The 15,303-nt window shown below is 36.7% G+C and overlaps 1 protein-coding gene across 8 annotated transcripts in view; it reads right to left on the reverse strand.

Annotated features, from left to right (window-relative positions):
* Positions 1–15,303, reverse strand: part of CACNA2D1 (calcium voltage-gated channel auxiliary subunit alpha2delta 1) — a 407,675-nt gene that overhangs the window by 92,344 nt on the left and 300,028 nt on the right. The window lies entirely within an intron of this gene.

A 15,303-nucleotide genomic window follows, 5' to 3' on the forward strand; every position in this document is an offset into this window, starting at 1 on the left:
AAATACAAGGTCTGAAAATTATTTCTAATTGTGAGATGGGATGAATGTACAGATCTTGTACTTGGAAAATATAAGAAAATCACTATCCCATAGGTTGCTCTGCTCTACAAAAGCCAATTTCATCTGAAAAAGTAGAGTGAAAACACTGCTCTGCTCCATCAGTGACATTAAATGCAATTTAATTTGCTAATAGAAAGGTAACCATAAGTTCAATCTTACAGTCAGTGCACACCTTCTCTTGGCCTATAGCAAACAGCGATTTAGGTGTTCCAGTGAAAATTTAGTGACAAGTGAAATTTTCTCCCTGAAATGTCACTAACATTAAACTGCATTGCTAAATTGCTTCCTAGCAGTCCTCCAAATACATCAGGATAATTTTTTTCTATGAAGGTCAGGTGCCTAGCGTATGGATTTGATAGTTATGGATACAAAAATGACATTTAAAAAAATTGACAGGAATACTGGCTCAAACTGTTTAAGCAGTTAGCAAGTAAACTGTACTGTACTATACTTACACATGGTGTAAACTGAACAAAGGTTCAAGGTCCAAACATCTGCATCTATAGATTGACAAATGCTGATGTAAAATGAAGGAGAGAAATAACACATTTATAGAATGGAGAGTTACATCAACCAAAATCTGCAAATGCTGTAATTTATTTTTTAAAAAAAAAGAGCCACCTGTTTTCAAATATATCAGTCAATGTTAATGTTAATAGCAGTCACCAAAGCAGGTAAGAAGAGTTTAGATTAAATAAAGGAATCAGTAGATGGAACAACAATCCTCAAAAATAACCATTTACCTGTTAGGAGGTGAAGGCAAGTCTAAAGGTTGAAATGTGACTGATAGAAACATTCAAAGGGGGAACAAAATTCAAGGCTACTTTTAATTAAAACCCAGTAAGACACTGAAGTAATTGAAGAATTTCAAGTGCAAAAGCTTTCAGATCATCCTTAAAACTGGACTGTCATTAACACTAAAATAATTTTGCTTTTTAACCAGCTGACTATGTGGGAAACACCAGGACCATTCATAACTGAATTAGCCAAACTGAGGCGGATTTCAGTTACACTCATCTGAAATATAGTAGCAACAGTGGCATTATAATTTTTCACACATTAAGATACCGAAAGCCAAAATACCTGCAGTAAGAATTTCACAATTACTGATCACATTACCTAAGTACCATAATAATGCTTATTTAAGTCTGGATGATTTCTTGAAAACCAGTTAACAATATACTCAATCACTTAGATTTTAACTGGAAGAACATGCAAGATTTCAAAAACTAGTTGCCGCTTCAGAAAGTCCATGTTCTTACAAAATTAAATTCTATCCAAGGTGTAAAATTAATTACAATCCATACTTTATTGAATAAAACACTCTCAATGTATCTATACAAAATATGTCAGTTGGGCATTCATCAGACTGACATCTCCCCTTAATTATTGCAGTAAAGTCCCCTTAATTATTGCACTAAAGATAAACGTTTGTCAAAAAAATGCTTTTGTTGTAAAAAGAAAATAAATGGAATTTGTATATGATGCCATGGGCTCAGTGAATCATTTACAAAACAACAGATGACATTTGAAGGCAAACCATTCAAAATCTAAAGCCACCCTATACAGTATGTCACCATCAGTGACAGCTTCTACTTTTTCAACTATATAAAAAGCTTATTCCTTATCTAAGCTAAAATAAGAGGGGCTTGCAGCAAAATAATTGGAAATCATGGAAAACAGGATAACCGTAGCTTTTTATTCTAAAGTATTATGAAGCATTAATACAATTAACTTTATCTTGAATGATATAACAAGGTATAAGATCTAGATGTAATTTTCACTGAACTATTTCTCACTACCCAATTTCTTTATATTCTTCTGCAGTCTCTGCTTTTGGGATCTCCCAGAATGGTTCTCAGGTCTGGGGAAATGAAGTCCTCCTAGTGACAAGTTTGGGCAGGAATACCCAAGCCTGTTACTGGCGCACTGAGACTGTTAGAGAACTTCATCTATTTGTCCTCAAACCAACAGACTGATCTTTGGCCATGGGGGCCACTGGAATAACTCAATAACTTGAAAGATTAAGTTAATCAGTTCAACTTAACATGAAACTCTGAACAAAGGAGTTTGAGCTTAATGCTACTTGAACCTTGCCATTCTGGAGAAGGTCAGAAACAGAAATACTAAATGACAGTCTAACAAGGACTTTGTATTTATCTTCCTGTTCAGAGTTGCAAGACCATTGGAAAATTATACAGAACTGCAATGAAATATCTAAAGGCTAGAGACCTTTCTCACCCCTGTGTAGTTCCTTTGAGCTGTGGGTTTCTCCAGACACATGGACCTTGGCAATCCATTGTGTCCCAAGAATTAAACTGATGGACAAGAGAAGGTGTTTTCAATCAGAAACCCTCTTCTGATTCCAGAAGAGTTACTTCTGCATTGCTAAAAACCACCTCTTTTCCAGAGTCTCAACCTGGAAATCTTTCTTTAAATTATTAAAACTCCTACTGCAACATCAGGCTATCACAGAATTCAAGGGAAGTGAGACAGAGATATTGATTTATTTCATATAACTGATCCCACTCTAAGTACTCTGTGGATATGATGGTAGATCAAAAAATGAATAACAATAGACCCTACACACACACAGGTGTTTTCATTAAGAGGACAGTATAAGACAAAAGAGGCGGAGTGAGAGAACCCCTCATGGAAGAAGTCGGCAAAATGAAGAAAGAAAGGGTCAGTATTCAGCAGGGGGATATATTCAGGGACTGAAAACCATTTGAGACAGTTAAGTAGAAAGATCAAAGCTATCAAGCAGTCTGGGAAAAAAACAGCAAAGAAAATAGATGAGAAGAAAAACATGTATAAGTTTGGGCTTTTTTTCTAAAACTGCATTCAGTTCAATATATTACCTGCTGAACAGATACAAACTGGCTCTTCTGTTGGGATATTTTTTGATAAAGCTGCCTTTTGCAGATATCATCTGATCTCTCCCCAGTTGACAAGCTTTAGCAAGTAACACATAGCTTATAACTCACAGGGACATCCACACACTGGCATCACAGACATATTCAAACATTACTGAGTGTCTCGGACTTCTTGTGAAATAGATCAGAACTCCTCTCATTTTATTCGTGAGAAAAGTGAAGCAACAGGGAAGAAAACAAGTAAATCTGAGGCAAAGACACGGCCAGAAGCTTTAATCCCAATTCCCCACTACTACAGCACCAGAACATGCTTTTTACCTTTCCTTTGTGCAACCAACTCCAAGAACTCAAACTTGTCCTTTCACTTAATATTAGTTGTTTTGCTATGTGCCATTTAAACCACAAGGTCAAATAGCACACAAATTCTTAAAGCATGGATTCTCATAAACAGGTTATCACTTACAATCTTCAAAATGCACACACAGCTAATGTGATTCATTCTGAAGAATACAGCACAGGAAAAGAAAAATCTCAGATTTCACAGTCAATGTATAAATTGATGAATGCTTCAAATTCTCTTCTGTATATCCATCTATCCCTCTCTACACATCTAAATATATCTCCATCTCCTGAGAGGTATAAAGGATATAAATCCAAAATCCAATGTCAATCATTCTTTTAGCAAGTGTATGAGGTTATTTAAATGCAAATAAAACATTTCAATTGATTCTGCTTCTTTTATGAAAGGAAACCCAAAGCATCCCCTTCATTACACTGTCTTAGAATTCACATTATATGTAACACTAGAAAAACAAGCAGGCATCAAAACCAGCAGCACCAAGAAGAAATGATATAAAGAATTAAAAAGGAGTATCTTGGGTTATTAATTTATATTGATCAGGAAGTGCTTATTACTGTTCCTGACAGTCAACAATTTTTTTTTCTGCTGTATCTGATGTCTTCATACATATGTGTATATATGTATTTATTTAAAAATATGTGTATATTTAGGGATGTGCTTAACTGTTTTTATGACATGATCAAGAAAGCAAGCTTCAGTCAACATTTATCAGATGCTACCAGGACAAAGTAACAATCCACTGAGGAAAGACTCAATTCTCAAGAGGGATAGGAATAAGTTTATGTAAATCCTCAGGAAAAGAAACTGAGGAAAGCAGTGCTAGCTCTGTGACTCAATTTGAAAAACATAAAATATTTCATAAATCATCTCATTACTGGAAAATACAACAACATAAACAAATCTAAATAAATAATGAAACATTTAAAAACTTTTTCAAGTTTTAGTCACTAGGTGGTACTAAAACAAGAAAAGTTGTACTGGTGTTAGAAATGTTACCTTGAAATGCGTTATTTTACACTTCTGGTGGAAGTTGTTGGTGCTTTCTGTGACTGGCATAAATTTCTCATTTCAATCAAAACAATACAATATCCTTGTGTGCCAAATGAGTGCAGAAGCAGGGATTTTCAAATCCAAACTTCCTCCTTAAAGAAAAATTTCCCTATGTTGAACACAGGAGGTCCCAGCTCCAGAAGGATAAAAATCTTGTCTTCCATACAAAGGATCCATATTACCAATACAAGCACCTTAATTTCCAACAGTTTTATAAAGGGTGTTTACAACACTCATAATGGAAAGCTGTAAACTAACCTGCTACCTAAATGTCTTTCTGCATCTCAAAAATCTGTAAAAGTGATAACATTCTTACTGAATACTGTTTAATACCAAATCCATGTAAAAATTCAGAATTTCCCAACTTTCCTTACCTGCTGCTTCCCTATTGTTTACTCATCCCCGTTAGTTTACTAACATCTACTGATTTAACAAAGCATGTTTAATCAGAATCTCCTGAAATTACACTTCTGCGAAAAAAAAACCCAAAACCAAAAAACAACAAACCAACCAAAACTAAAAACCCTAATAAACCTCCTAAAAAAATGACCCTTTCAAACCTTCTGACATTAAATGAGACCCTGCCTCAAACTGTATGTAAATCATGTCTTTTTAAACATTCAGAAATGTTCGAAGTTTTATAGCAAGTCATGTAAACTTGAACAAAACAGCAATTCTTCTACTTAAACTTGCTACAGAGACAAAACATACATTTAAAACAGCAAGATCACGATAGCTGAATAGATGAGAAACATCACTCCAGGAATACTGAATATTGAGAAAATATACAGTCAGCTTGCTGAAGACCTAATCACATATTACTGCTGCTGACTTTCAATCTGCTGATGTTTGTTGCTATGCTTCTTCTACCTCATGGCTAAATCAGCTTGGTGACCCAGTTGTATCTATATGTATTAAATGAGCAACAGTGAAATAGATCTGATTCCATCAGGCTTTCATCTTGCAGCTAAACCCAGCTTTGCTGTTTTCCTTTTTTTCCTGCTGCTTTAGGCTTGGTAATAGGATTTTAGGGTTAATCCCAAGAATAACTGAATCCTGAATACAGCCTGTTAGAATCCATATTTCAGCAGTGAGAAGATATTATAAATATTTATCAGAACCCATTTAGAGAATAGTAAGAAAGCACTTTGCAAAGTTTTATTCACATGTAGATCTCAGTACACGGAAAATTGCAGTTCAAGCAATAAAGGTTTGTAATTTGACATGCCAAAAAATAATATGTGGTATCAAAGTTCAGCATTCATATCTTGCTACAGAATTAAGTGTTTTCTCCTACCCTATGACTTGCATGCAGATACCACACAACCCTACACTGTAGAAAAAATATAAAATGCTTATTCTAGTACTCGGAAGGAGACCACCTGAATTTCTTAGATTGTATTGCAAGTACAGAATGAAATAAAACTAGGATTATATGCCAATTTAAACTATTGGCATTTCCTGAAATGTAAGATTTATCACATTTTTTTTCATTTGTGAAATGTATATAGACCAGAGATAGCAGCATTTAACAAAAAAACTGTTATAAAATATCTGCTGAATATATTGTAGCATAATATAAATGTCTGGAAAAAGACCAAATACTGGGCCAAAATCTGCTCTCAGTTAGCTTTGTTAACTCTTCTAACCAACATGATTATCTGCACATAAATCAATTCAAAGCTCCCACTGAGTACAAAAGGATTAATGTTCAGACCATAAAGTATGATGCTGCGCTGCAAATCTCAGAGTTACAACAAAGAATATCAGCATAGGCTGAAAGATGAATTAGCTTAGCAAGACAAACCCATTTATAGTCATTTCATGATGCTGTGGCTAAGTTAGCATGCATTATTCACTTAAAATCACGTGTTTCTGGCTTCCACTGAAAATTTCAGTACTGTGAACTTCAGCATCTCCCAGGAAAGCTGCCTGATCTGAACTATTGCGCTACTGAGGTGCTGCAGTTCTGTAGTCTGTGCTGTACGGCACTGCTACCCAGATACACTCTAGAAGACAGCTGTAACAAGAGAATTTCTATTTTATAAACTTTATTTATTGTCACTTGAGTGGGGAAATCTTCATTCAGTCAAATTAAAGTTGTTTAGAACATGAAACACCCTTTGCCAAAAAAGATGAATCATAAAATCATAGAATATCTCAAGTTGGAAGGAAACCATAAAGATAATCAAGTCCAACTCCCTACTTGTTGCAGAACTACCTATAACTAAACTGTATGACTAAGAGTATCCTTGAACTCCGACAGGCTTGGTGCTGTGTCCACTTCCCTGGGGAGCCTGTTTCAGTGACCAACCACCCTCTCAGTGAAGAGCCTTTTCCTAATGTCCAACCTGAACTTCCCTTGACAAAGCTTCATTCAATTTCCTCGTGTCCTATCGCTGGTCACCAGCGATAAAGGTTTGAGTATTAAACAGTTATCTGTATATTCACTGGATATGTGAGGTCTCTGCTCAGGGCATCAAAAGTAAGATGAATGTTTAGTCAGTGCTCCAAATTGCAAGACAGACAAACATTTAGCATCAGGCCACATAACTGGGGAATGGCAGGGGGCTACAATGTCACCTCCATATTCCCACAGCTTGACTTCAATGTGCCTGTCACCCTCGCAGGGCAGAGCAATGTCCCTGGCTGCGCATGGTGCCTGGGGTTTGTGAGCAGGGGGAAGGCTGCGGCACCACACAGCTGACATGCTAAGGCAGAGAAGCGTGAGACAGGAGGGAAAATCATGAGTCTTGAAAGGCTGAGACTTGAGAAGTCCATGAGTAATACATTCATGTTTTGCCCAAGAGATCCTTTAGATTTACACCAAACGAACATCTTGCCCCGTCTTAAAATTTTCACCGACCACATAGTTGACTTTTATAGAAAATATATTAAAAAAGGGGAGATCACAGAACAAATAGCCCCATCCTGTCCCAAATCTTATGGACAGCCATAAGGTTTCTCCTTTTTGCATCAACATGGTGAGTCATCTTTCCCCAAAAGAATCATTAAAGTCAGGCCAGCCTAGCCTCTTCAGAACTGGTAAGGAATGAGTTCACTGTTCAAGAGACCATTCACCCACCACAAATTTTTAATCATACTGTCACAACAACTCCGAATAATTATCTCCTAGTTGGAAAGCTGACTCAGAAATACACTTCTGGTCCAGTACCTGACATGCCATAAAAACTCAGGATCAATGATAAGTCTGATGAGGCAGGAGCCTCTTTAGTAAAGTTTGTGCTTTACTAATAATTAAGAAACTGAAAATAACCAACATATCTATTAACCAGTAGATCCATGAGGTAGAGCTATCACTTCATTTTATATACACATTTTCATACTAATATACTAGAGAGCTAGGATTTATTCTGGAAATCACAGAAGCCTGTGCCATGTGCTATTAGAAGTCTGACTTCCTGACATTTGACAATTATTAGAGAAGACAATAAAAATCTGTATCGATGCCCAAAGCAATCCCTCAAAATGGGAATGGAGGTGAAATGGGAATGGAGGTGACTCTTCTAGTCATCTGGAATTGTCAGTTATACTGTACAGTAATAAATGTACAGTTTCCAGCAACATCCCTGCTCTTGACATCCTAATGTAGAATTTTCAGCTTCTAACTTCCATTCCCTTCAGCTCTTCATGCACTCAAGTACTCTATTCCCTAGAATTAACACTTTGTGACAGATCTAAAATGAAACAGATCTTGGTTTAAGATTTGCCCTATTACTTTTCCAACTCTTTCAATTTCTTTCTTCTCTCCTTTGAACATTTTCCTTCCACAGCAAACTAAAGTTACAGTTAATAATAGTAAAGAAATTACCTGATATTCTAAAGCAAACACTAACACATGAGAAGAAAAAAAGTGTAGAAAACCCAAAAGTGTCTGTTCTTTTTATTCCCACTGACTCCTTCTTGCATTCTCAGCTGAGCCGAGATAGTATGATTCAGCTCATCTCATTTCAGCGATCTTTTCATTGGGGCCCCAACCCAAAACATTGGGCTAGGTTCTCCCTACAGCCAGTGGAGACAGACAAACATCTCCTGGCCATAAGCTGTCCTCAAGACAGTCAGGATGACTTGTTTTCTGGAGGTGTTTCTCATTTCCCACAAGTAACTAGTGCCTAGGCAATAATTTATATTACATTAACTCCCTTTTTGGACTCAGGGAGGGAGTTTGGACTCAATGTATGGGAGATATTATGGGATGCAGAGGAAAAGCATTTCAGGATTGCACAGGAGTTACTATGGAATATGTACAGGGAAGAGCCAGGGTGAGGAAAGGGATGGATTTAGGTGCTCTGGGAATGAAGAAGTAGGAGAAAATGGGAAAAAACTTTTGGTCATGCATAAACAGTTGCTGGTTGGTATGTTTATCTGGCCATGTCCTGCATCTCATCAGCACAGTCTGTCCTGCCTTCTTATTAAACTCCATTTCTACATCTTTTCTTGAGGGACTCCTCTATTCTGCATGTGTGTCTGTGCAGGGGTATATGAGTGCAGCAACTGGGGTCAGACCTTGTGTTGCAGGGCCCACGTGTCCATGGTGCAGCAGCTGGAGAGACTGGAGTGTCTTCAGTGTCAGTCTCTGGAGTGGGAGTGTGGGTCACAGGGACCCGTGTGTTCGTGGTACCAGCATCTGGAAAGAGTGCCAGGTGCTGATCCAGGGCGTCTCTAGTGGTGAAACGTGTGTGTGTGTGTGTGCTGTGTCTCCAAGGGTGACAGATCACAGTGGGCGGTTGCTATTGGGACCAAGAGAGACCCCAACAGCTCTGTGTGTGTACATGAGATGGTCTCTACCAGCAACTGGAGTGGGGTTGTGGCCTCAGGGACTTGTATGTTTAGGTGGTAGCAACAGGGCAGACTGGGATCTAGGGGCAGCTGCTGGTTAAGTGGCATATCTGAACCCAGCTTCTGAAGGGATCCACACAGTACACACATGCACATACATATATATTTATGTATATACATATATATATATTCTCCCCAGCAGACACTTCCATGCAGCTCAGCAGAGAGGGGAGAAGTGCTGTCAGCACTGCCTGTGTTCACATAAATGCTCTGCATTTGCCTGTGCTACCTGTGTGGCTGCCCTGGTATGTATGCATACACACGAATATAAGTTATGTGGTATGTACATGTGCTCCATGTGCATGTGCCCACTGGGAATGCATTTTCATCCTAATTACTGATTGGATCTGTGGGGTGGAGCTGCAGCAGCCTCACCTCTCTTGGGTTGTTGAATCTGGTACAATATGCTTTCCCCTAACATGTAAAATAATATATGTATAAACAAATCCCTAAATTCAGATGGCTTGGCTATTATTTTGTAACTCTAAAATAAAAATAACTTAATCCTCTAAAGGTATCTCAAGTTAATTTGTAGCTATATACGGCTCAATTTAAATGAGAAATCAGGAAAAAAATTATTGAAACACATGCTTTCTTTCTAAACTCCCTAGGAACATACCAGGTATGGCTAGATGGCCTTTGAATACAAACGTGATAGCTTCCATGTGGGATGTGGCTGTCTTACAAAGGCTTACTAGTTTGAGCACAATTCTGCGCTGAACATGGCAACTTGGCTTTTGGAGATGATCCTGGTGTTAGCTGTAATTCTCAGAGAGAGAAAACCTGACCCAGCACCATTACCATGGTTTTTGTTTTATATTGGTTTTACATACTGGCATATTATTTTAACACAGATATTAAAAAAAAAAATGTAAGCAAGTACCATAGGGAGTATTATAATTGGAACAGCAGAGTAACACTTCATTTTCACCTCTTTATCATGGACTATTTTGTATGTCTGTTTTATGTAAGTATTTACTCTTGTGTCTTATTGCACAGAAAATATTGCAGGGCTTGTTAAACTGAAAATAACAAGGAATTTATAAGTACACTAAGGTTAAGAGAAAGCCTAACTACTGAACACATCTGTTGCTAGACAGAGATGGCTACACTGTTAAGTATACACAGAAAAGAAAAAAGTACTTGATAAATATTCCCTATTTAGATGAAGGCTAAAGTATTCGTATCACACAAGGATGATGAAGTACCTTCCAGTGCATTAGTAACTAAGGTGAATGATAAGCAGCTACTTGGGATAAACATTTAAGTCAGCAGGACCAAACAAAAAGAAATAATAAGCAACCAAACAGCCAAGCAACCAGAACCTTTATGTACTCTTAAGGCCAAAGGGGCAATGAGATACTCTAATCTGACCTATTGCATACTGCCTCATCACCCACATATCACTGGACCTTAAAATTCCCTTGGTTACTTTTGTAATAGACTTTAACAATTACGTTTAGTAGTAGATCTTTGCTTAAAGTGAATCTTTTAGGAAAGCATTGAATATTGATGTGTAGAAAACAAGAATCTTTCCTTGCAATTTGTTGAGGCATATTAACTACTCGTGTGCCATTGAAATTTATTGGGCTTCAAATAGTGATTCTTGTAGTGTTTTTATCTGACAGTTTTGAGAGTCTATGGACACAAGATTTTTCCCCAGCAATAGCACTTTTCAGCTGTGATCAAATCAGTTACTGGCCTATTTATTTATGAATCCAGAATAGCCAAAAAAAGGTCAAATTCTGTGAGTTTGAGGCTATGTCTGAAATCCAGTTTCTCAGATGACTCAGGACTGTGAGAAGATGCTTTCAAGTACCAAGCAAACAACCATAAACCACTTCCAGTCCTCAAAGACACGTACAATATCGTTTTGCAAAATCAGAGCCAATCCTTTTTGTGTTAAATTAGTGAGAAGATCCACATTTATGTAACAGTGTTCAGCCATAACAAAGGAGATATACAGTCTGAGTTTAAATGCTCATCATTTGCCTCTCAGGAGAGAAAGTGAACCATCAATCCAGACACTATTTAGATGGAAACTTGTCTCTAGTCATGTCATTGAAGCTGTTCCAAGCTTCAAGCATTTCCAGTTCATCATGTCAGATGAAGACTGCAAGAAGGTTGCAAAAGTTTAACTCCTAGTGGTCCTTCACTTTTTCTTTTTCTTGACATAAACTGTGTAATCTGGTTTCCTGAGGATCATGGTCCCACTGATGTCAATTAATCTCATTTTTAAAATGCCAACTAATATAACATCCTCCCTACCTTAATCCTCCTCTCAACTCCAGCCTCACCTGAAATACTTCATTGACTCCTTGCTCAACTTTCTCTTTAGAGGGGGAAAAAAAAGAAACTAATTCTTTCAGGCAGAAAAACATTTCATGATGTGGTTTCTACTATTGCATTTCTTGCTTCTATTCTTAATCTCATTAATCCATTAAAACAATTGCTGGATTTTCATAATTCCCAAATTTTCTCCATTGTTACTTGCAGAATATTGATCTTCAATATATTTTCTAAACTTGTCCTCCAGATATATTTCCCATAGATACAGAGCCTAGCTCTACCTGCAATTATCAGCAATGCAGAAGTTGAATACTAGATTTTGATCATAACTTCTTTCACTTTTTTCTAACCTGGCACCTACAGTGCTTACTAATCATACCTGTATGAAAATACATACAACTGTCTTGGTCCCTGAATAGGGAAGGTGCAAGATAACGACCTTCCATTAAGGAATGATGATGATTTTTCATTAAGGAACACTCCTACAAAGATGTGTTTCTCTGAAGCTCTCATTGTTCCCCCTTTTCTTGAATATTAACCATTCAATTTAAGAATAACAGCAAGGTCATGATACAATTAGATGGATTGTTGTCAAGAGACTCACAAAGCTCAACACTCAGCTCTAAACTTGCCTTTATATTGTTTTCTATTGACTATGAAAAAAAAACCCAAACAACTTTCCCAAAAAAGGAATAATAATTTATATTTGTTTACTGCCTCACACAGGTATGATGCTGAGGAGACTGTATACTTAATTGGACCTGCTGTGATTCATTACCTGAAATGCTCCAGGATTAAATCAATGAGAGATGCTTAAGCAGACCTACAGTGGGAACTTGATTCTCCTTTATTTATTTTTCTTTTTTTTTTAATTTTCCAAATAATGAAAAAGGTGGCAAGCATCTTTATATTTTCTCCTTAGTATTTTCCATTGTGGAGAATGAGAAGTAAGGACAGAAGTACATTAGCAAGTGGCAAGTCCCTCCATACAGGAGTCCTTTTCATCTCCTTTTCTAGATCCACTTCTTCTACAACTACTTCAATGCAGGTATCTCACACTAATATGATCATGTTTGATTTTTTTCCTCAAAGAGTGATGTTAGTTAGAAAAACTAACCACCACAGAAATTTTCTGGATCAAAATTCAAAACTACAGGAAAAAAAACTATTTCTTAGTCTGTTTGAGTATGTAATTTAATTTAAGTTTCAGTAAAAACACATTAAATGTAAGTAATAACAAAAAACAACTTTATTTTTAAAGAACATTTTGGGAGTTTCTGTCAACTGAACATAAGTACGCTCATACACTCATACAAATCTAAAACTTCTAACAGAGAAAGCATAAACACGACAAAACTATCTGGCTGCAAAATCTAGCATCCTCCTCCCTTCTGTGGGACTTCAGACTAAGGTTTCCACCCATGCTACGTTTGTTAAGTTTTTAAACAAGCTTAAGAAAGTATTTCTCAGAAGGAAAGAATGTTTCCCTGAATCTAGGAGAACATGGGTGCAATCTGAGCTGCAGAATACAGGAGACAACATGCAGCAGAAAGAGAAAAGAGCCCTTTGATAAATTGAAAAGTTTTTAAAAAAACTTATTTTTTTCATGTATTATGATACTTAAATATTTTAATTAAGAAGGCATAAAGACTGTATCTACCTGGGCGTAAGGGGGGTAAAGTAAACAAGTTTGCAACCACTGTGTTGTGGGAATTACATGATAAACTGCTATAAAAATCAGGGGGAAAGGGGTGTATCTTCCACAGACTGGTTTTAGTCCCAACAATAATTTCATAGGCTGGGTGCATAGTTTTTTCTTTGAAATAAATTCATCCAGAAATCTCCTTCCCTCTGATTTTAGTTGATGTGCATAATTGCATAAGAGCAGGAGATGAGCTTTCAATTTTCCCAATTCTATTATCCCTAGTGCACTCATAAAATTTAATTTCCAGTTCCTAAACAGTAAATACTAGTTTGGATTTTTACAAAGGCTAAGTGATTTTAAACAGCCTTACAGCTCCTGACCTTTAACATATCTGTTGCTCTAAGGTAGATTTTCCCTTTGTGTGCTTTCCATACCTCTACAAATCTGAAGTTGAAGCTGAAATACATTACTGCAAACTGCAGCCTACCCGCAATCATAAATAAATTACACTCTCTGTGTCAACATTTAAAACCAAGTCACTAAATCATAACGTGCTGGGATGGAATTGCTGCCACTATCATCTACCAGTTACTGCTATCAAAGCATATAACCGGATTAGTGGGAAAACAGTTGTATTACTCATACATTTAAGCTCTTTCAAACAGCAGGTTTTCTTCTGGCAACAAAGCACAACACTTCAGATAAGAAAAATCCCAGAGGAAATCATGACATATTAACCCCTGGTAATCTTTACATGTCTTAATAGCTCATTCAACCTTTTCCCACTGGAAATAAATGCAAGAACTATATTAAATTAGTAGAACTAATGTATTTTAACACATCTACTTTTAAGCTTTTTGTTCCCTAGGATTTCTTCATATACCAGGCATGGTTCATTAAATCATCCTGTCACTTTCTAGAAGTGATTGGCATGAGCTTAAATCTGTGTCTCTCAGTTGTGGGCATGAATCATCATACATATGGGTTTTGTGGGACAACATCTTGGCAGAGGTTAGCAGTAAAACAACTCTCTAGTTACCTCAAAACCTCATTACTAAACACTCTGTGGATATTAAAGCTAACAAGCCATAAACCAACTGTTACATTCTTGGCCAAAAGAACCAGGGGGAAAGAAAAACTGTAGAAAACTTCCAGTTATTGCTAGTGTTCATCTATCCATCCACTAATATTGTATTAACTGAAAATTTTCATGTAGATTTTTGGACTTTTTAATTAGCCAATGATGTCTAATACCGGGATGTTTCAAGAGAAAATGTCCTTCAGCAGTAACATGAAACATATTGAATGAATCTACATTTCTTTAATCTAGAAATGTTTAAATTGATGTTTGGGGTCTGGTTTTATTAAGAAAGCACTGAAGTTGGACTTGATTTCGACATGCTTTCTTTGTTATGGAATATTCTGTGAAGAATAATGGTCATAAAAACATAGAATCCTTTAGGTTGGAAAAGACCTTTAAGATCATCAAGTCCAACAGTTAACCTAGCACTGCCAAGTCTGCCACTAAACCATGTCCCTAACTGCCATAGCTACATGACTTTTAAATACCTCCAGGGATGGCGACAACCCTATCAGTGAATAATTTTTTCCTATTATCCAATCTAAACGTCCCCTTCCCTCAAGCAGATCAACACTCCTGCCCAACTTGGTGTCATCCTGAGGGTGCACTCAATCCCCTCATTCAGATCATTGATAAAGAACAGAACTGACCCCAATACTGAGCCCTGGGAAACACCACTCATAATGGGTGATCATTTGTGTATCACTGTATCTCTAGATGAACTTCAGTTCATTTAGAAAAAAGTAAAATGAGATTATTTTAAAATTAGACAAGAATTAATGAACCCCCTGCCTTTTAACACAGTATATAAAAATTATTAAGTTTTTTACTAAAGGTATACAAGGAAGAATAAGTGGAAAAAACTAAGCAGTAAAATGAAGAATTTAGTATTTCAATAAAGATGACATCTCAGGCCTTCTAAGAAATCCTCCTAAATGAATGTCACGTATGTAATTTTCAAAGATCTAACCAAATGATTGGCATAATGATATTTCTAATGTATTTTGTCTTGCTTCAACTGCCAAGATATCTAAATCAAACATAAAAATGAAGCAACATACATGAAACTAATACCAACTTT

Source organism: Athene cunicularia, assembly GCF_003259725.1.
Source record: "Athene cunicularia isolate RWA chromosome 1 unlocalized genomic scaffold, athCun1 chr1_part2, whole genome shotgun sequence".
Lineage (NCBI taxonomy): Eukaryota > Metazoa > Chordata > Aves > Strigiformes > Strigidae > Athene > Athene cunicularia.